Below are 24,170 nucleotides of genomic sequence, written 5' to 3'. Positions count from 1 at the left end.
TTATTTTTACTGCAATGCTATCACAGCTGAATGTAATGAGGTTTTAGGAAAATAATAATACATTTCAGTATGACCTGTGTCTGCAGCAAAACAATTGGCAAGCACAGGGAAAATTCTGCCAAATATTTCTTCTTAAAAAATGATTTTGTCCTGGTAGGGAGGTAAAGATAAAAATAACACCTCAATAACTACATAAATTATGTCCAAGGACATTTTCATGGTCTCTGAGTATATCTTTACATGTCAAAGAAAAGCCTCTTATTAAAATTTGTTCACCATATGTAAGCTATGCTGGCAGGATGAATTTATTGTCCGTCCTCTGTTGCACTAAGAAATGGTGGTGGTTCTTTTCAAGTGCTTAGTCTTTGTCATGACAGTAACTCCCTGTAACAGCTTGGTACCAGCATCTGGATTGACTTATGAATGAGGTTTATTTGGGGCTGGTTTTCCCAATGTATCCTATTCCCTGTTAGAGGTCACAGATGGCAATAATAATCACACAGCACAGAAACAGGCCCTTCTAGCCCAGCCCATCATTGTGTCACGCTGCCTATCTATACTAATCCCATTTGCCTGCATTAGGCCCAGAATGCTCTGCATCTTCCCTGTCCCAGTAGCTGGACAAATGCATTTAAATGTTGTAGTTGTATCTGCCTCCACCACCTCCTCTGGCAGCTCATCTCCGATAACCACCACCCTAATTGTGATCAAGTTAGACCTCAGTTCTCCTTTAAATCTACGCCCTCTGGTTCGTGACTTCCCTCATATGTCCAAGGTAAATTTATTATCAAAGGATACACACATTACCATATGCCACATAGAACACGTTGTTCAGTTGTTAAGTCGAACCCGACTCTTCGTGACCTGATGGACTCCTGCACACCAAGCCTTCTCGTTGGAAACTTCCTCTCTAAGATCCACCAAGATCGTACGCATTGTCTGAGTAATATAATCTATCCACCATAGCCTCTGTCATCCTCTCCTTCTTTTACCTTCTGTTGTACCTAACATGAGAGTCTTCTCCAGGGAATCCTGTCTTCTCATGATGTGGCCAAGATATCTGAGCATAGAACGTAAAAATATGCAGCACGTTACAGGCCCTTCGGCCCACAATGTTGTGCCGACCATGTAACCAACTCTAGAAACTGCCTAGAATTACCCTACCACATAGCCCTCTATTTTACTAAGTTCCACATACCTAACTAAGAGTCTCTTAAAAGACCCTTTCGTATCCACCTCCACCACTATAACTGGCAGTGTATTCCACGCACCCACAACTCTCCGTGCGACAAACTTATCGCTGACATCCCCCTCTGTATCTATTTCCAAGCACCTTAAAAATATGCCCCTTGTGTTAGCCATTTCAGCCCTGGGGAAAAAGCCTCTGGCTATCCACTTTATACCTTGAGACTAATTTTCTTCCAGGTGTTTAGAGGAGAAAAGAGAAATACAATAACATTTTAAGAAAAAATATACATAAAAGGCAAAGACTGACAAAAAAACAAGGTGCAAAAGAAGACTTCCAATACTTTAAGGCATTTGGGCAACTCTTAGATAGGCATATGGATGACTGAGAAATGGAGGGCGATGCAGGTGGGAAGGGTTCGATTGATTGCAGAATTTAGTTAAGAAGTCACCACATCATTAGCCGAAGGACCTACATTGTATTGTATTGTTCGATTCTGTATTAAATAAAAATAATACTGAGAACCTGAGTTGTACCGACTCCTTAAAATTGTTCTGTAAGTCATAGAATCAATTCAGAGTAGTGGTGAGTGAAGTTATCCACGCCAGTTCAGGAGCCTGATGGTTGTAGAGTATTAACTGTTCCTGAACCTGGCTGTGTGGGACCTAAGGCTTCTGCACCTCTTTCCCGATGACAGTAGTGAGAAAAGGGCATGGTCTGGATGGTCAGGGACACTCTCTCTCTCTCTCTCTCTCTCTCTCTCTCTCTCTCTCTCTCTCTCTCTCTCTCTCTCTCTCTCTCTCTCTCTCTCTCTCTCTCTCTCTCTCTCATGATGGATGTTTTTTTCCTGTGTCAGACTTGGCTAGAAACAGCACTGGGGCCCCACAGGGGACTCTATTAGCTCCCTTCCTGTTTACCCTCTATACCTCAGACTTCAGATACAACACTGAGTCATGTCATCTGTAGAAACTCTCTGATGACTCCACAATAGTTGGGTGTATAAAGGGAGGACGGGAGGATGAATACAGGGCCTTGGTGGAGGACTTTGTCAAATGGTGCAAGCTGAATCATCTGCAGTTCAACATCAGTCAGGCAAAGGAGACGGTGATGGACTTTAGGAAGATCAAGCCTGCACTGCTGATGGTGAGGATGTAGATGTGGTGAGGACCTACAACTACCTGGGGGTGTACCTAGACAACAGACTTGAATGGAGCACTGACACGGAGGCTGTGTACAAGAAGGAACAGAGTCGTCTCTACTTCCTTTGGAATATGCAGGCCTCTCCTTCACATGTTCTACCAGTCTGTTGTTGCCAGTACAATCTTCTACGCGGTGGTGTGCTAGGGCAATGGCATCAACACGGGTGATGCCAACAGGCTCAATAAACTGATTAGAAAGGCTGGCTCTGTCACAGGAGTCAACCTGGACACACTGGAGGCCGTGGTAGAACAAAGGACCCTAAGGAAATTCCTGGCAATTCTGGACAATGTTTCTCACCCTCTGCATGCCACCCTGGCTGAACAGAGGAGCACTTTCAGTAATAGACTAAGACAACTGCGCTGCTCCAAAGAACACTATATGAGGTCACTCTTACCTTTGGCCTTTAGGCTCTATAATGAGTCAATCTGTCATCAAGGAAGTGATACCTCCTTCCTGTTAGACTGTTAATAACCTCTGTTTACCAGAGCTCTGTTTCAGCTCTACTTACCACCCTACTATCTCAGATACCCTGTGCAATACTACCATCACCTCATATCTGAACGGTTTGAATGTGCACCCATTACTGTATAATATTATGCTAATTCATGCACTACCATCTTATCAGTTGTGAACTTGAAAATCTTCTAAATCTCGTAATCTTTGTCTTGTAAATCTTGTACATCTTTTTTAAGGTAACTTTTTTTTATTCTTTCCTACTTCTAGAATTTTTATATCTGTGCACTTGTGATGCAACTGTGACACGATAATTTCCTTTGGGATCAATGAAGCAGCTATTGACCTATTGTTCTATCTTTCTAACCTGCCTCAATGGCTATTGTCCAGTGGCATTTACACCCACCGTGATGAAGTGCTTTGGGAGATTGGTTATGAAGCATATCAGCTCCTGCCTGAAAGGTGACTTGGATCCACTTCAGTTTGCCTGCCGTCACAACCGGAAAATGGCCGATGCTATTTCATTGGCTCTTCCCTCAGCTCTGAACATCTGGACTGTGAAAATGCATTGCCTCAGGATGCTCGTCATTGACCACAGCTCAGCTTTCAACTCCATCGTGCCCACGAAACTAATCAATAAACTCCAAGACCTAGACTTCACTACCTCCTTATGCAATTGGATCCTCGATTTCCTCACTTGCATACTCCAGGTAGTTCAGATTGGTAACAACATTTCCTCCATAATCATCACCAGCACAGGTGTACCACAAGGCTGCTCCGTTTGGTTTATGCTTATGTCTGTATGAGCTCCAAAGCCATGTTTAGTTTCGCTAATGACACCACTGTTGTTGGCAGCAACAATGGTGGAGATGAATTGGCAAATTGGAAGGAGATTGAAAATCTAGTTGAATGGTGCCAAAACACCAACAGAACCAAAGAGCTGATTATTGACTACAGGAGGAAGAAACCAGGTCTATGAGCCAGTCCTCATTAGGGGATTGGGAGTGGAGAGGTTTAGCATCTTTAAATTCCTTGGTGTTATCTTTTTGGAGATCTGTCCTGGGGCCAGCACATGTTCCATTACAAAGAAGGCACCACAGCACCTCTACTAGCTTAAAGAATTGTGCTGATTCAACACGTCATCTAAAACTTTTGACAAATGTCTATAGACATACAATGGAGAATATGGCCTGGAACATAAAAGCCTACAAAAGGTGGTAAATAACAGCTGTGTCCATCACATAAAAAGCCCTCTCTGCCACTGAGCACATCTACGAGGAGTGCTGCCACAAGAAAGAAGCAGCCATCATCAAGGACGCCCACCATCTGGGCCATGCTCTCACTGCTGCCATTGGGAAGGAGGTACAGGGGCCTTATGTCCCTCCAGGTTCAGGAATAGCTATTACCCTTCAACCCTTCAACCCTGAACCAGCATGGATAACTTTATTTTCCTCAACACTAAACTGAACACTGAACACAACCACGAGGAAATCTACAGATGCTGGAAATTCAAACAACACACACAAAATGCTGGTGGAATGCAGCAGGCCAGGCAGCACCTATAGGAAGAAGCACTGTCGACGTTTCGGGCAGAGACCCCTCGTCGGGACTAACTGCCAGTTAGGGTCTCGGCCCGAAACGTCGACACTGAACACAACCAATGGAATCACGTTCAAGGATTCTACAACTCACACTCTCAGTATTATTTATTTACTTATTTATTTATTCTTTTTTGTATTCACATGGTTTGTCTTCTTTTGAACATTGGTTACTTATCAGTCTTTCATTCATTCTATTGTATTTCTTAATTCTACTGTGAATAACTGCAAGAAAATGAATCTCAGGTAGTGTATGGTGACATATACGTGCTTTGATAATAAATTTATTTTGAATGTTGAACTTTGAACATTGGAATAAATTCCTCACAGGCCAACTTTCCAGCTGAGCTATATCCTGCTGTATCCTCAGACAACCTTCTTCACTGTCTACAATTCGAGACATCTTTGTGCTATTTACAAATATAGTAACCAGACTATCTACATTCTCATACAATATATATCTAAGGTAGGCACCACCTTCGGTACTGGCAGATACTGCCAAATCGTAGGAACTGTGTAGACAGCACACATGGTTGGCAAAGATGGATAATCTGTTAAAATACCAGGGTGCAAAGTCAATAATGTTTTTGTAATTGAAGCCAGTTTACTGGATTTCTGCAAGGAAGCAATGTGCATATACCTCCCTCCTGGTTTAGAGTGGTACATGGTAAAGAAGAGTTGGGAAATCGGGGTATCACCCATCTACCTCTCAAGAACATGGCGGTGAGATGTGTCACAATGTGCGCAGGCAATATCAGAACACAAGTGCGGAGGAAGGATAAACTCTGATGTACAGATGGTGATGAGAGTTTATTCCAAAAGAACATTAGTAAAGTGGCCAAGCTACACAGCGAGAAATAACATTCTCAAAACTATAAGACCATAAGACATAGGAACAGGATTAGGCCATTTGGCCCATTGAGTCAGCTCTGCCATTACATCATGGCTGATCCTTTTTTCTCCCCTCCTCAGCCCCACTCCCCGGCCTTCTCACCATAACCTTCGATGCTATCTCCAATCAAGAACCTATCAATCTCCACCTTAAATACACCCAACGAATTGGGCTCCACAGCTGCCTGTAGTAACAAATTCTACAAATTCACCACCCTCTGGCTAAAGAAATGTCTCTGCATCTCTGTATTAAGTGGACGCTCCTCTATTCCGAAGCTGTGCCCTCTTGTCCTAGACTCCCCCACTGTAGGAAACATCTTTTCCACATCTATTCTGCCTAGGCCTTTCAACATTCGAAAAGTTTCAATGAGATCCCCCCTCCTCCTCCTAAATTCCAGCGAGTACAGACCCAGAGCTATCAAATTTTCCTCATATGATAACCCTTTCATTCCTGGAATCATCCTTGTGAACCTCCTCTGAATCCTCTCCAATGCCAGCACATCTGTTCTTAGATGGGAGCCCAAAACTGTTCACAATACTCAAGGTGAGGCCTCACCAGTAAGGAATTGAATTCAATTGACTTTATTTCTTACATCCTTCACATAAGTGAGGTGTAAAAAATCTTCACGTTACATCTCCATCTGAATGTGCAATGTGCAATCATAGTAATCTATAATAATTTATAATAAATAGAACAGTCAATGTAATATAGAGTACACTCAAATCAGCGTGAGTTTATCGGCCTGATGGCCTGGTGGAAGAAGCTGTCCCGGAGCCTGTTGGTCCTGGCTTTTATGCTGCGATACAACTTCCTGGATGGTATCAGTGGGAATAGATTGTGGTTGGGGTGACTCGGGTCCCCAGTGATCCTACGGGCCCTTTTTACACACCTGTCCTTGCAAATGTCCTGAATCATGGGAAGTTCACAACTACAGATGTGCTGGACTGTCCGCACCACACTCTGCAGAGTCCTGTGATTGAGGGAAGTACAGTTCCCATACCAGGCAGTGATGCAGCCAGTCAGGATGCTCTCAGTTGTGCCCCTGTAGAAAGTTCTTAAGATCTGGATCCCATACCAAACATCCTCAACCGTCTGAGGTGAAAGAGGTGCTGTTGTGCCTTTTTCACCACACAGCTGGATGTACAGACCATGTGAGATCCTCGGTGATGTGGATGCCGAGGAACTTGAAGCTGTTTACCCTCTCAACCCCAGATCCATTGATGTCAATAGGGGCTAGCCCGTCTCCATTCCTCCTGTAGTCCACAACCAGCTCTGTTGTTTTTGCGACATTGAGGGAGAGGGTGTTTTCTTTACATCACTGTGTCAGAGAGATGACTTCTTCCCTGTAGACCACCTATTTATTGCTTGAGCTAGGGCCAATCAATGTGACCCCGCATCTCTAAACCTATGACCCCAAAATTTGTGCTAATCGAGTGTCCGCTTAAATAATATAAGTAACACGGAATCCTCGAGCCAATCAAAATAAACGTAACGAGCTTAGATAGGAAGCATCAGGAGACCATATTACAAACAGCGTGTTGCCCAACAAAAACACTAAGTACTCTGAATGGTTAATGACTCTCATTAAACTATAATTGAGAAGCTCTAAAAACTTTGGAGTCCTGTGCTCTCCAGTGGTCCACACAGGCCCAAAGAGCTCATTGCAGTACCCACACAACTATGGCTGACACCTGACGTCCCAAGGAGAACTGAAAACTACAAGTCCAGAGACAATTTGAAAGGCCTGGGGAACCCCGAGAGAGACTTGAGAGGCCACGAGACAGGGAGAACATTGAAAGAGCCTTGGAAACATTGATAAAACTTTGGAATCGTTGGAATAAAAATCTTGGAACATTGGAAAAATTGGAAAGTCCTTGGAAACCTTGGAGACCGATGGGAAAACTGGAGGGCCTTGAGAACCTTAAATGCATAGACCAGGAAAAGCCTTGAGACCCAGAGAAAACCTTGAGACCTGGAAACTTAAGTCCTTGAAAACATGGAACTCGAAACCAAGGGAAGGGTCTTGCTTACAATGTTTTACTCTTCACAATTTTTCCAGAAGCCTGTACTCTCAGTTTTACAGATTGAGACAGCACTGACAGGCTCTTCTTATCACTGAGCTAGCTGGCTCTCTGCAAATCTTAACAGGTTTCAATAGGTGAACTTAATGTCAGAGAAATGTACAGGTTTCCCCCGCTAACCAAAGGTAGAGCGTTCCTATGAAACCGTTTGTAAGCCGAAATGTCGTAAAGCGAAGAAGCAATTACCATTAATTTATATGGGAAAAATTTTTGAGCATTCCCAGACCCAAAAAATAACCTACAAAATCATACCAAATAACACATAAAACCTAAAATAACACGAACATTTAGTAAAAGCAGGAATGATATGATAAATATACAGCCTTTATAAAGTAGAAATATTTTATGTACAGTGTAGATTCACTTATCAAAATCGGGAAGACAGTGAGCCAAAATCGATTTGGAGAAAAAAAATCGACACGTACACGCATATGTACGTACATGCCTATGCACGTACACGCATACACACATACATGCAGGCACACACAACTGCCCGCACAAGGCTTCACAGTCATGGTAGTCTTTTCAGGGTAAACACACGTATAAAGCGGGCGTCTTTTTTTCGTAAAAGTGAACACCCTGTTTGATTAGCAAAAACAGGTACTAACGTAGGTATTTCGTAACAGCGAGCTGTCGTAAAGCGAACATTTGAAAAATGGGGGCCACCTGTGTACAATGTACATCCTGAAATTCTTTTTATTTGCAGACATGCACAAAAACAGAGAAGTGCCCCAAAAAACGAATGACAATTAAGACGTTAGAACCCCAAAGCCCCCCTTCAACTCCCCCTCCCACACACAAGCAGATGCAAGGCAACGACCCTCTGCCCCCTTCCCCACCAGCAAAAAAGTATCAGCACCCTCCACCAAGCACACCAGCGTGCAGAAAAGCATCAGTAAAGACACAGACTTGCAGAACCCCAAAAACTACTCGTTCACTCGATAATTTGACACACCACAGGCTCTCTCTCTCCCTCCCTAATAAGGGAAAAAGAAGTGTTCCCATTTCACAGTGAGAGGGGAATCATTACAAACAATTCGCTGATTTACAATGTTAAAAGTCTGTTGCGTCGCTTTGTCCGAGCTCTGCGCCCAGAGAGTCGACACCAAACGGGCACACAAACCTGGCAGCTAACCCGCTGCTCCCGATGTTCCATGTTCTCCCGCGAGGCTTCAGTCAGGGGCACCGGCCTAGAATCAGCGCGGCCCCAGAGCCACGAAATCCCGAAACCCTGAAGGCGCACTCGTCTTCCAGGCCGCATCCCTGGGATATCAAAAAGCAGCCGGCCGTGAGGCCCTGAGAACGGGTCCCATTCCCACAGAGAACCAAAGTCAGAGAGTAACTCCAGGTCAGGGTCTTCAAAAGAACCTGCCCCCCCAAACCCTGAAAAGGATCTGTTTCATTTGTTGCCTTCAAGTTCCATTTTCGCAGTCTGCACCATGACTTTCATCAGCAGGTTAAATATAAGATAGCTTACTCTTGATACAGTTACTCCAGCCAGGGATCAGCTTTTGGAGCAGGGTTCTTCAGGTTTGTAAGTTCAAATTACTGTTTCAGGAGATAATTGTACACTGGAACATTTGCTACCATTAGTATCATTCATCAGGACAGCCACATGGGAATTACATATTGTAAATGGTTAGTCCATCCCACTGCAGTTGTAGGAATGTAAGCTTATTTAAATTATTCCCAATAGTATCCTTCTGGACATTGATTTGACATTAACAAAAGGCGTACCATTACTTGCAAGGTGCAACATCAGGAAAGGGCAAACTCTTCCAAAATTTACGTTATTGACTTGAGTGCTGACTTGTTGAATCAAATGAAGTTGATCAATAAGCTCGCATGCAGTACTCAATTGTTATGCAGACCTGAGTTACAGAACTCCAAAGCTAGGAATCCCGGTACCACAACTTGAAAAGCTCAGAGCGGAGACTGGAGAAACGCAAAACGTGGACTGGAAAATCTCGGAATGTGGGCTAGAGACACTCAGAACATAAGTTCGAGAAAGTCGGAAGATGGACTTGAGAATAGATAGCAATCTCGCCTAAAGCTGACTGGTATCAAAACAGCGCTGTTCAACCTCTGATGGGTCCATTACTTGTCAGAGTCCTTAATAGATACTCAGAGATCTAATAGATACACTGTGAAGAATAACATTACCTTCTCCAGACGATAAATAGAACATGTAGGAAATACAAGGCAGTGAGTGAATCATCAGAGTGTGTGTCTCTCGGGCAGCCATAGACACAGTTACAATTCTTCCTCAGTGAAGTAGATGGCCAGATCATACTGGGTTGTTCTCAAGCAGATAACCTACATGCTCTGTGTGGTGAACTACATATACCTGTCTGGACACGCCCCCCCTCTGCTGACTGCTCCTGTGGCTCCTCCAACGGACCCCGGTATAAAGGCTCAGCCCCGGCCTCAGTCTCCAGGATGTTGTGTGGTGGTCACTTGCTGCTTGTTCTTTCTTCCAGCCAATAAAAGCCTATATCTCACCTCACATCTCCGAGAGTTATTGATGGTGCATCACTCTGACTCTGTGTTGTATATTCTAAGTATAGTGATTGTTTGCCCGTTGTATCTGGCAATGACAGTTATACTTGTGCAGTGCTTGTGCGAATAACTTTTTAGAGTGGATAGCCACTGAACTGAGGCAGCTCCATCCTCTCAACCCCAGTGGTTCACGTAGTCATCACAACTGAGGTCTTCCTTGTCGCAGCGGATGACCATGACTTTTAGAACAGAAGCAAGGAGGTTTTTTTTTAGCCAGAGAGCAGTAAATCTGTGGAATGCTCTGGCACAGACTGTGGTGGAGGCCAAGTCCTTGCGTATATTTAAGGCGGAAATTGATCGTTTCCTGATCGGTCAGGGCATCAAAGGATATGGTGAGAAGCCAGGTGTATGGAGTTGAGTGGAATCTGGGGTCAGCTGTGACTGAATGGCAGAGCAGACTCGATGGGCTGAATGGCCTAATTCTGCTCCTATGCCTTATGGTCTTATGGACGTTCTTCTGTGCCTTGCAGTGCCCTTCACTTCCCATGAAGCATTGCACAACTACCTTCCTAGCCATGGGACTTCCATTGATCTTAAAACCCAGTCCACCACAACTTCACCGGCCAGGACAGGCATGCCTATGCCCACTGGCTTCAACTCTCACCTGGTTTAGCTCACCTGCCAAAGCAGTGCCTCAGGTCATTGTCGCATGCAAACAGCTACTTAGAGACACAGGTGAGAGGTGAGTGTCCAGTGGGGACTAAAGGTAAGTAAACAGCCCTCTCGTGAGCCCTGCGGGCCTCTGCGGTTCTCTATAAAGCATTGGGATCCCAGGTTTCTCAAGAAATTGGTGTCATAACTAGAGTCGTTAAGCCCTTGTGCTTTCTGTTTAATCTTGCCAAGTTAATTGTGACTGGCATGGGTTTTCTGCATACTTCGGTTATTTAATTTGGACTATTGACTAGCGCTGACAGCAGAGTCTGTGTTTGTGGAGAACAATATGTCTTGCAATGTCGCTTGTTCATGCCCCCTATACTCTGCTGGTATTCCTATGTGTAACCCTTTGGTTCTTCCTTTGCAGGGCAGTCTGCCATTCCTCTGTACCTAGGTTGAGTCACTGCCAGCGCTCACCATGATGAAGTCTGCAGTTCCTTCACACCTGGGTTGAGTCACTGCTAGACCTCACCATGATGGAGTCTGTTGTTCCTTCACACCTGGGTTGAGTCACTGCTAGACCTCACCATGACAGAGTCTGCCATTCCTCCACACCTGGGATGAGTCATTGCTAGCGCTCACCGTGATAGAGCTTGGTGTTCCTCCATACCTGAGTCCAGTCCTGCCAATGACCACCAGACAAGTCCCTTCATTAGAGATACCCAATACTGTAAAACTCCAATATACTGGCACAATTAGAATCTGCTGTTTGTTCGGGACTATTGAACTTTATTTCTATTAACATTCCAACTAACCTCTGACACGTTTTTAAAGGATAGTGAGATAGTTACACCTAGCTGAGTGGAAAGGAATTGTGGGAACAGAGGTTTCGGGTAATGACATGGGTGACAGATGACACATCTTGTTCAGAGTAGAAACTGTTCTACATAATTCACAATCACTGTCATTGGGTAGTTATGCTCACTGGTGTCTGACGTAATGATATCAGTGTAAGGTGACTGTTTTTGGTTTGTTCATAATGGAGGGCTGTGGCTTTTGTTAAGCACAGAAAATGGCTCTCACGTGTTTTACTCACAGAAAGTCCTACATTGGTGACCCCAACACTCTTAGACAATTCCAGAGTTACCCAAGGACGTGTCGAGCAACGCAGTCACTTTGACGCTGCTTGTGTTTTGGGAGCAGCACACTACCGAGTGGTTTCCACAGGCAGAAGCCTCGTTCGCACTGCCAGAAATCATCACAGACAATACCAAATTTTACTACATCATAGCATCGCTGAGCAGTTCTACTGAAGCCAGAGTGGTGAGTCTACTAGGAGACACGCCTGCAAGTGATAAATATATCACTCTGAAAACTCACTGATGCACCATCAATAACTCTCGGAGACGTGAGTCAAGGTAGGCTTTTATTGGCTGGAAGAAAGCACCGTCAGCAGCAAGAGACCACCACACAACGTCCTGGAGACTGAGGGAGGAGCACTGCCTCCAATCGCCTTTATACAGGGGTCTGTGGGAGGAGCCACGGTCTGTGGGAGGAGCCACAGGAGCAGTCAGCGGGGGGGCGTGTCCAGACAGGTATATGTAGTTCACCACATTCACCCCCCCCCCTTTGTTTTAAAAGAGAGTCCCCAGCGGGCGAAGTTTCTTACAAGTATATTTACAGGTTAAGTCTATCAGGTGGTTGAATCTGTCGCTGCGATCTTCGTAGCACCAGCTATGATTGCACAGATGACGGTGGTGATTGCATCGGAGATGGTGGTTGTGCTGGTTCCGGCCTGACTGGACGTGTCAGCCCATTAGGCGTCAGTGAACCCTCATGTGTGTGCGAGGCACCCGGTATATGCGTGTGCGAGGCGCCCGGTATAGGAGTGTCGTGAGGAGTCTGTGTAGGGCTCGGTGTGCGCGGTGTCACCTCGGGTACAGGGTTCATAGTTACCGTGGAATGTTCAGGGTAGTGGTCTGCTGCTCCTGCGGGCGCCAGGTCGCGGACGGAGACCGTGTCCTCCCGCCCATCAGGTAAGACCACGTAGGCATACTGGGGGTTCGCATGTAGAAGGTGAACCCTCTTGACCAGCGGGGAGTATTTATTGCTCCTCACATGTTTCCGGAGCAGCACTGGCCCTGGGGACGTCAGCCAACCCGGTAGGGTGGTCCCAGTGACAGACTTCCTGGGAAAAGAAAAGAGGCGCTCGTGAGGGGTGGCATTGGTGGACGTACATAACAGAGAGCGGATGGAGTGGCACTGTGGATATAGCAGGGATATCCGAACAGAGTGAAGAGCTGGTGCAGGGCTTTTATGACGGAAGTGGCAGTGGTGTCGGGGCAGGGGATGGCAAAGGGCAACCGCGATTACTCGTCGATAATGTTGAGAAAGTAGACATTGCGGTCGGTGGAGGGAAGGGGGCCCTTAAAGTCAACACTCAGTCGCTCAAAGGGAAGGGTGGCCTTGATAAGTCACGCCTTTTCAGGACGGTAGAAGTGTGGTTTGCACTCAGCGCAGACTTGGCAGTCCCTGGTCATCGTCCTGATGTCCTCAAGGGAGTAAGGCAGGTTCCGGGCTTTCACGAAATGGTAAAATCGGGTGACCCCCGGGTGGCAAAGATCTGCATGGAGGGCGTATAGCTGGTCGAGCTGCGCGCTGGCACACGCTCCCTGGGATAGGGCATCAGGGGCTCATTGAGCCTTCCAGGCCGATACAGGATATCATAGTTGTAGGTGGAGAGTTCTATTCTGCACCGCAAAATTTTATCATTTTTGATTTTGCCCTGCTGTTGGTTGCTGAACACGAACGCAACTGAGCGCTGGTCGGTCAGCACGGTGAACCTTTTGCCAGCGAGATAGTGCCTCCAGTGCCTAATAGCTTCCACTATGGCCTGGGCTTCTTTCTCCACCGTGGAGTGCCGAATTTCAGGGCCTTGAAGGGTATGAGAAAAGAATGCTACTGGCCTGCCTTCCTGATTGAGGGTAGCAGCCAGCGCGAAATCAGAAGCGTCACTCTCTACTTGGAAGGGAATGGTCTCGTCCACCGCATGCATCGTTACTTTGGCAATGTCCCCTTTAATGCGGCTGAAGGCCGCGCGGGCCTCGGCTGAGCGGGGAAATGCGGTGGACTTGACCAGGGGGCGGGCCTTGTCTGCGTAATGAGGGACCCATTGGGCGTAATAGGAAAAGAAGCCCAGGCACCGTCTGAGGGTTCTGAGAGTGGTGGGAAGAGGAAGGTCTAACAGGGGGCACATACGGTCGGGATCAGGGCCAATGACCCCATTCTCCACGACATACCCAAGGATAGCGAGTCGGGTGGTTCCGATCACACACTTGTCCCTGTTATAAGTAAGGTTCAGAGCTTTGGCCACTTGGAAAAATCATTGGAGGTTGGTGTTGTGATCCGGCCAGTCGTGACCACAGATGGTGATGATATCCAGGTAAGGGAACATGGCCTTCAGTTGGCACTGGTCCACCATCCGGTCCATTTCCCTCTGAAAGACAGAGACACCATTCGAGACACCGAAGGGGACACGCAGGAAGTGATAGAGCCTGCCGCCCGCCTCGAAGGCGGTGTAGGGGCGGTCCTCCAGGCAGATGGGGAGCTGGTGGTAAGCGGATTTCAGATCTATGGTCGAGTACACCTTGTATTGAGCTATCTGGTTGACCATATCCGCGATGCGGGGTAGGGGGTACGCGTCAAGCTGCGTGAACCTATTGATGGTTTGACTATAGTCCACGACCATCCTATTTTTCTGCCCGGTCCGAACAACAACCACCTGGGCCCTCCAAGGACTTGTGCTTGGCTCAATGATCCCCTCCCTGAGCAGCCGCTGCACCTCTGACTGAATGAAGGCCCTGTCCCCCGCGCTGTACCTCCTGCTTTTAGTTGCCACAGGTTTACAGTCGGGGGTCAGGTTGGCGAACAGCGGTGGGGGAGGGATCTTGAGGGTGGAGAGGCTGCGAGTGGTGTCGGTAGCACAGCTGTCGGCATGGTGCTGGGTGGGATGCGCTGGTCGGTGTGTGTGCGTGGTCAGTAGCGGGGTATATGACGAAGTCCCACAAAACTGAGGATTCCTGACAGTGAGTGGTGGGAGGGGCCCGTCATATGCCATAGTCACACTTTCAAGGTGGCTCTGGAAGTCCAGCCCCAATAGCACAGGCGCGCACAGTTGAGGCATGACCAGTAGCGCAAAGTCCCGATATTCTGTGCCCTGCACCACCAATGTCGCTACACAACCCCCCCGGATGTCTGTGGAATGCGACCCAGAAGCCATGGTGACCCTCTGGCTTACCGGCTGTGTCATGAGTCCGCAGCGTTGCACCTTGTCCGGGTGAATAAAACTCTCAGTGCTGCCCGTGTCAAACAGGCAGCTAGTCCTGTGCCCCTCCACCAGGATGTCCATCATTGACCTTGCAAGCTGGTGTGGGGCGCTTTGGTCGAGGGTTACGGAGGCCAGAGTTGAATCGCCGTCTTGGTGCCCGGTAAGCACCCGTGGGTTGGAGGCGGGGCGAGATGGCGCCGACAAAGATGGCCGCCCCCATGCCTCACACGAGGCGGGCAGGCAAGATGGCGGTGACCAAGATGGCGGCCCCCATGCCTCGCAGGCGGCGCTGCTCGACCCCGCTTGTGGTTTAGACTTACAGACCTTGGCGAAATGGCCCTTCTTTCCGCAGCTGGAGCAGGTAGCTTCTCGGGCCGGGCAGCATTTTCGGGGGTGCTTTTCGAGTCTGCAGAAGTAACACTGCGTGGACTTGCGTCTGGCAGCAACTGTGGTCGATTGCAGGGAGTGCATGGACTCGCGACTGGCAGCAGCCAAGGTTGATTCGCTGGCGGGTGTCAGGGTCTGCGGCGTCCACAGGGCCAGTGGGAGATCGCACGGCTGGATAGCGTCAGCGTTGTGCAGAGCAGCCTCCAACGTGTCAGCCAGCTCGATCGCCGAGTGTAAGGTAAGATCGGCGTTTTCCAGCAGCCGCTAGCGCACGTACACTGACCTGATCCCAGTAACAAAGGCGTCTCGTACCAGGAGCTCCGCATGCTGTTCCGCCGTCAGTCCCCTGCAGTCGCAGGCCCACACGAGTGTCTGTAGGGCCCGGACAAACTCAGCGCTCGACTCTCCGGCCCGATGCCACCATGTCGCTAAATGATGTCTTGCGTAGACAGTGTTCACTGGCCGCAGGTATTGTCTTGTGAGGGCGTCCAGTGCCCTTTGGAAGGTCAGCAGGTTCCTGATAAGGGAGTATACCTTCGGACTGACTCTGGAGAGGAGGATTTTGTGCATGATAGCAGGCTCAGTCACGGGAATCTCTTCCAGGTAGGATTGGAAGCATGCAAGCCAGAGTTCAAAGGCAAGAGCTGCTTCTGGGGCTTGAGGATCAATGTCCAATTTGTCCGGATGAAAAATGCTTTCCATGTTTTAAAATTGCAGCTAATAAAATTGATGCACCATCAATAACTCTCGGAGACGTGAGTCAGGGTAGGCTTTTATTGGCTGGAAGAAAGCACCGTCAGCAGCAAGAGCCCACCACACAACATCCTGGAGACTGAGGGAGGCCTCCAACCGCCTTTATACAGGGGTCTGTGGGAGGAGCCACAGGAGCAGTCAGTGGGGGGGGGGGGGGGCATGTCCAGACAGGTATATGTAGTTCACCACACTCACCTATTGCAGACTTTTGGACTGTGAGTCTGAGCACACCAAACAGTTGCTCTCCTTGCCTAGCCTGGATAACTCTAGGCCTTCAGAACTAATGGACCACATGCTATCGCTCCTGGGCAATAACCATCTTTGTTTTAAATTCAAAGCTCTCTCTACACAAAAAATACCTGATCGAGTTCGCAGACCCCTCGCGAATGCACCCCATGAAGGACTATGGGGAGTTTGCTAAAATGGCCGACAGTCTATACTTAATGAGGTAGAGGTGCATTGTTCCTTCTTTACCCGTCTCCATGAGTCCGGTCAGCAGAGCCTCCAGCAGACCCATGCCACAGCTCTGAAACAAGCAACTCTGGGTCTATGTTTTTACCACACACGCTTCAGCATGAACACCACAAAATGCCAAGCGCCTTGCAGCTTTGGCTGTGCCAGCACATCGGGACGTCAGAGGTCTGTGAACACCATGGATTCCAGAGGCTGTGATCACTACAGACACCCCTTCAGGGTGACGCTTCCTGTGGGACACGAGCGGTTAAGAGAGTGTGCTGCCAGCGTCACCCATTGTTTATAAGGCAGAGAGCGATGGACCCTCGCTGCAGCATGCCAGTGGCAACAGATCCAGGCTTATGGGACACGGGGTTCGGACACTCTGCTTCAGTGGATGATGCTACACGTGGGATTTCATCTTGACCACTGCTCGGTGCAGATCTCCCGTGTGCCAAGGTGTAGATCTTAACACTGCCAGCTTGCGGACGCAAAGGACCTTGTGTCATTACCCCGTACCCATAGTAAGTTTCCCATGATGACACCGTCTAATGCATGTGCCACCACATGTGAATTCACTTGCCTGCCGTGCGAATTCCCAAACCCCAGCAAAAGCCACGTTTTCCACGACAGTCACAGTGCATGGGGTCGAGCATTTCCACAGCAGGCTCGCTGGTCCGTGCCTGTGTTATAGACTGGAATCAGAAAAGCTGGCCGCCACGAAGGCTGAGTTTGCTAACCTTAGAAAGGTTTGGCATTGTACGCAGGTCGGACAGTCCTTGGGCTTCACCCCTCCTCGTGGTCCCTACGCCCGTCAGTGGTTTTACCGTCCATGCGGCGATTACAGCTGCCACCCCCGATCATTACCTGGTCCCACACCTTCAAAACTTTTCACAGGTTTAGCCAGAAAAGCAATTCTTTCTAAACTACCATGAGCACTGAGGGTGTTCCCGAACCTGTTGTTATGACTCTATTTGGTCTATTTGAGTTTTTGTGCATGTCATTTAGGCTGAAAAATGCAGCACAGGTTTTCCAACAACAAATGGATCCTGTGTTAAAAGACTTCGATTTTCTTTTAGTTTAGACAACATACTTGTCAGCAGCACATCTAAAACTGAATATGTATTACATCCGCGCACACTTTTCAAGCACTTAAGCCAACACGGGCTGATTATTAATGCTGTTAAATGCCAGCTTGGATAATCTACTACTGACTTTGTCAGCCATTGCATCTCCACAGAAGGTGTGACAACCCCGCCAATAAAAGTCGCTGCAATAATGGACTTTCCATTGCCCCACACTAAAAAGCATTTTTAGGTATGGTGATTTTCTGTCGTCGTTTCATTCCACGAGCTGTTGAGCTGATGCTCCCCTTGCATAGTGAACTTAAAGGCACTGCCCCTAACCGCATGCTTGAGTGGTCAGTGGACTTGACCAGAGCATTTGACGATACCAGTCAGGCTCTTTCAAATGCCACCCTACTGGCACACCTGCTCCCCTATGCGCCCAGCCATCACTACTGACGCCTCAGACTGTGCTGTGGGCACTGGGCACGAACATCTGGTTGGAGGCGTGTGGCAGCCTTCTTCAGCCACTTCACTGAGCCAGCAACTCAACCGCCACCCTCTCCTCCCTCACCGACAGGAAGTACAGCACGTTCGACCACCAGCTTCTCGGTCTCTATCGGGCCATCCATCATTTTCATTCTCTACTGCAGGGTCAGAATTTCACAGCGTTCATTGACTTCAAGCCATTCATACAGGAAATGGCCGAAGCATCGGATCCCCGATGCCACCTAACCTACATTTCAGAATTCACAACTAACATACAGCACTTTGCAGGAAAAATAATGCTGTGGCTGATTGCCTCTCACGGCCCACCATCAATGCCATACACATTGACATTGACTTTGTCAGCATGGCAGCCAACCAAGCTACCCACCCAGAGGTCCAGGCTCACAGAATGGCAGTCATAGGCCTGCAGTCAGCTAACGTCTAGTTTGGGGACGCAACAGTTTCTCTCCTGTGGGATATCTCAACCAGTTGCCCTTGCCCATAGTGCCTGCAAACTGGAGGCATACTGTTTTTAACTCTATGCAAGGTCTTTCACAGGCAAGAAGGATTCACGGAAATTGGTTGCTTTAAAGTTTGTGTGGCACAGCCTTAAGAAGGAGATGCAAGACTGTGCTGTGTGTCAGCATGAAACTTAACCATCACTCTCGTACACCATAGGCACCATTCAAGGTCCCTGAGCAATGGTTTGACCAGGTCAACGTGGACCTGGTTTGTCCTCTCCTCACCACCACCCTCTGCAGTTCCAAGCATCTCGAAGTTCAAACTATATTTATTATCAAAGTATGCATACGTTATACAACCTTGAGATTCATCTCCTTTCAGGCAGCCACAAAACAAAAAAACCCGAAAGGACCCACAAAAAAAGACGGTCAAACACCCAATGTGCAGAGGGAAAAAGCCAAAGCATGCAAACAATAAAAGTAAGCAAATGGCACTTAGAACAACATTGAGTGCTCAGACACGAAGCCGAGAGCAGGCCACAGCCTCAGCCTCACTGCAACACAGAGCAGAGTAAAGATCATGGAGAAGTGAACAGAGCCAGCCCAAACCTTGCCTTCAGTACCAACACCCTGCCTTTTCACTCCATCTGGCCTAGTATTTAAAATGTCCAAACATCAGGTCATTCTTCGCTCTAAGACCAGGCCCAGTCACATCGATACGCACTGGGCCTGGACCCCACCGCCACATTTCAGCCTGTAACCAAGCTTTCCAAATCAACCCAGCACTTAGATCAATCAAACCTCACTCTCGGTTTAGGTGGACGGGCCTTGAACCTGTCTCTCTTCCACTCTGACTTTGCTTCGCTCTGCTAGTCTCGACTTCACCTCAAACATGTCTCAACTCTTACCCTGACTTCACCTTGTACCCACATTCTTCGACCCCAAACTCAGCCTCTCCTTTGCTCACCCCTTCATTGTTTGTGGTGAATCTTTACCCTTTTTTTTTACAGGAAAAGTGTTGTTAATAAAGTATTTAGTTGTATTGCCAGTAAGTAGTTGCTGGACTACAGAAGTGTTACTTTAAACCACATCTTCCCATGGTTGACTGTACCTCCATGTGACTAGAGTTTGTCCTTGTAGCATTGACAACGGCCGCAGATGTTTCAAGCACATCTCAACAACTGGGTTGCTCGATTTGGCACCCCCTCTGACATTTCTTCTGACCACAGTCCCCAGTTCATGTCAGGCCTCTGGGCCGCGATGGCCTGTGTGGGTGGTTTCACCATTCCTTAAAGACTGCTCTGAGGGCCGCCCTGATGGACGAATGTTGGCATGATCATCTCCCGTGGGTCCTGCTGGGACTCAGAACATCTCCAGAAGAGGACCTGCTGTCCTCCGCAGCTGAGTTGACGTACGGCCAGCCGCAGTGGGTGCCAGGTGATTTTATTCCAGATCCAGGAATTTCAGCCTCTCAGCTGCATTCTGCCCTCCAGAGTAAACTCAATCCTTCTACATTTCTTCCTAATCCCATCATGGCATACAGTACTCTTGGGTTTCAGTTGAACTTTGTTCTACCTTGTTCATTTTTGTCCACCATAATACACGTCAATGCCCCTTAAGTCCCCTTATGATAGCCTGCTCCGCGTTTTGGAACAGGGTAAAAACACTTTTAATATAGATTGAAGGATAAACCTGAAAGTATTTCTGTAGATTGCCTTAAACCAGCCCACCAAGACCAGGATGGTTCCACTACCATACCCCCTGCCTCGTGACATGACCGCATGTGTATCAGCACAACTCTTGATGAGCCAGAGGCCCGACTGTTACTCCAACCAAGGCACATAGGACCAATGTTACCCCTAATTTGTAATGACCAGTGTGTGCAAAAACTCTTGCACTGTGCAATTTTTTTGCCCAGTAACAACAACATGTGCACACTGATTTTTTAAGTGAAGCTATTCTAAGGATAATGAGCCATCCCACTTTAAATGAACTAGTGGTTCCTTTGTGCATCACACCCTTTGCTTCTTTGGAATTCGACATAGTAAATCAATAATTTCTTCAATAAAAACAGTATAAATAATCCAGTTCTAAAATCTGCAGACAAATCATAGCAAGCTCCACGTTGTCAACACCATCTGTGTCAGAAACCAGAAAAGGAAATGCAATTGTGTATGATCGTGAAATATACTTAACATGTATTGTGTGCAGTTTTGGTCACCTAGTTACAGGAAGGATGTTAATAAGGTTTACAAGGATATTGCCGGGACTTGAGAAACTGAGTTACAGAGGAAGGTTGAATAAGTTAACACTTTATTCCCTGGAGTATAGAAGAATGAGGGGAGATTTGATCGTGTTGTATAAAATTATGATGGGTATAGATAGAGTGAATGCAAGCGGGCTTTTTCCACTGAGGCTGGGGGAGAAAACAAACCAGAGGACATGGGTTAAGAGTGATGGGGGAAAAGTTTAAAGGGAACATTAGGGGGAGCTTCTTCACACAGAGAGTAGTGGGAGTGTGGAATGAGCTGCCAGTTGAAGTGGTAAATGCAGACTCGCTTTTAACATTTAAGAAAAACTTGGACAGGTACATGGATGAGAGCGGTACAGAGGGATATGGTCCAGGTGCAGGTCAGTGAGACTAGGCAGAAAAATGGTTCAGCACAGCCAAGAAGGGCCAAAAGGCCTGTTTCTGTGCTGTAATGTTCTATGGTTCTATTGTTCTATGTCAATGAGGTAGAGGGTGACAACCTTTTATGGGCACTTGGGCCACTAATAGCAAAAGATGTGTGTGTGCACAAGCACGTGCACACCTTCGAGGGAACGGTGCATAGGACCGAAGTCGGGTAGCTTGTTTGAGCTTCAGACAGGCTTACAATGTCGGTTCTGGTAAATTCTGGGAGTGGGGAGAGAGGGGGCCTGTGTAGGGTAAGGTGATTGGTGACAGGTGACACATACTGTTCATAACAGAAACTATTCTACATAATTCACTAACACCATAATTGAGTTGCTGTATTCACTTTAACAGACCGTGTCTAACATGATGACGTCAGGTGAAGGGCGAATACTTTTAGTCAACCCAGCATCTTGCTAGCAAATGTGCACTCACTGGAGAACAAAATTGAGGACCTGAGGGCAAGGCTGCTGCATCGGAGGGGAATGAGGGACTTTTGGACTCTACGTCTGAGCGAGACGCGGTTTTCCCCCAGCATGCCAGACCCAAAGGCTTCTCGAGTTACTGAATGGACCAAACCGCTAATTCAGAGAAGGCAAAAGGTGGAGGTGTGTGTTTCATGACAAGCTCTCAGTGCTGCTTCAATGTGACAGTTTTCTCAAATCCGTGTTCCCCTGACCTTGAACACCTAATGGTCAAATGCCATCTGTTCTATTTACCTGAGGAGTTCTGGTCGCAGTTTACATACCACCAGTGGCTGACTATAATCCAGTGCTTGAGATATTGTATGATGCCATCTCCAAACAAGAAACTGTCAAAACTGACACATTTCAAATCATAGTTGAGACTTCAATCAGGCTTGTTTGTAGAAATCCCTGTCAAATTACCATCAGCCTATAACCTGTAGAACCAGAGGACCCAACACACTAAACCACTGTTAAATTAAAACAAGGAGTGCCTACCATTCCACATTTTGATAAACTGGACCCCTTGGCCGTTCTTCTCTTACCTGCGTACAGGCAGAGGCTAAAGAGAAAAGATCTAGAGATTAGGAAAACAAAGGGACAGTCGCAGAAGGCAGAGGAGTGACTATGGGATTGCTTTGAGTCAATGGACTGGGACCTGTTCAAAGACAGCTGTGTATCTGAATGAATACACCATAGTTGCAAAGGACTTTATTAAAACTGTCCCCACAAAACTATTCAGAGTCTGGATGGCCCATGAGATCTGCAGTCTACTGACAGCCAGATCAGAGCCATTCAAGTTTGATGACCAAGGAAGTTACAAGAGGTCCAGGTACGATCTCCAGAAAGCCACCTCACGGGCAAAGTGGCAATCTGGACTAAACTTGGATCAACAAAGGGTACTTCACTATTGTGGCAGGGCTTGAGTACAATTACCTCTTATAAGGTTAAATCAAATGACATGGGCAAAAGGAGAGTTTTTCTCCTCAGTATATACTATGCTTGCTTTGATCGTCAGAACATTGTGAACTCCCACATCTCATGATGATTCCGTGATCTCAGTATCTGAAGCTGACATGTGGGGTGTCTTCGGGAGGGTGAATCCAAGCAAAGCATCCAGACCGGATGGGGTAGCTGGCCTGTGCTGACCAACTGACTGGTCTGTTCACTGATACCTTTAACCTCTGGCTTCGGCAGTGTGTGGTACCCACCTGCTTCAAACAGGCCTCGTACAGGTGGCCAAGAGAGTGTGGTGACCTACTGTGGTGAACTACATATACCTGCTCCTGTGGCTCCTCCCACTGACCGTGGCTCCTCCCACAGACCCCGGTATAAAGGCGATTGGGGCCTGAGCCCTGCCCTCAGTCTCCAGGATGTAGTATGATGGTCAATTGCTGCTTGTTCTTTCTTCCAGCCAATAAAAGCTGATATCTTGCCTCACATCTCTGAGAGTTATTGATGGTGCATCAATTTTATTGGCTGGAAGTTTAAACCATGGACAGCATTTTACATCCGGAAAAATTAGACCTTGATCCTCAAGGCTCCAAAGCAGCTCTTGCCTTTGAACTCTGGCTTGCATGCTTCCAATCATACTTGGAACAGATTCCAGTGACTGAGCCTGCCACAATGTACAAAATATTACTATCTAGAGTAAGTCCGAAAGTATTCTCCCTTATCAGGGACCTACTGACCTACCAAGGGGCACTGGATGCCCTCAAAAGACAGTACCTGAGGCCAGTGAACACCGTCTACGCAAAACATCGCTTAGCGACGCGGCGACAGCGGCCTGGAGAATCGAGCAGGCAGTTTCTCCAAGCCCTACAGACACTCGTGTGAACTTGCCACTGCAAAGCTCTCACGGCGGAGCAGCATTCGGAGCTCCTGGTAAGAGACGCCTTCGTTACGGGGATCAGGTCAGTGTATGTGCGCCAGCGGCTGCTGGAAAATGTCGATCTTACCTTACGCTCGGCGATCGAGACGGCCGACATGCTGGTCTGCACAACGCTGATGCTGTCCAGCTGCACAATCCCCTGCCGGTTCCGTGGTCGCTGCAGACCCCACAACCCGCGAGCGAATTCACCACCGCTGCTGCCAGTCGCGAGTCCACGAACTCCCCGAACCCGACCACAGCTGCTGCCAGTCGCGAGTCCACGAACTCCCCGAAACCGACCACAGCTGCTGCCAGTCGCAAGTCCACGCAGTGTTACTTCTGAGGACTCGAAAAGCACCCCTGAAAACACTGCCCGGCCTGAGAAGCTACCTGCTCCAGCTACGGGAAGAAGGGCCATTTTGCCAAGGTCTGTAAGTCTGAACCACGAGCGGAGTCAGGCAGTGCTGCGTGTGAGGCATGGGGGCCACCATCTTGGTCGCCGCCATCTTGCCTGCCCGCCTCGTGCGAGACATGGGGGCCGCCATCTTGCCTGCCCGCCTCGTGTGAGGCATGGGGGCAGCCAACTTTGATGGCGCCACCTCACCCCGCCCCCGACCCACGGGTGCTTACCGGGCACCAAGACGGCGGTTCAACTCTGGCCTCCG

This window comes from Hemitrygon akajei, chromosome 8, assembly GCF_048418815.1.
Source record: "Hemitrygon akajei chromosome 8, sHemAka1.3, whole genome shotgun sequence".
Taxonomy (NCBI): Eukaryota; Metazoa; Chordata; class Chondrichthyes; order Myliobatiformes; family Dasyatidae; genus Hemitrygon; species Hemitrygon akajei.
The sequence above is the reverse complement of the archived record's forward strand: the minus strand, read 5'-3'. Positions refer to the sequence as shown.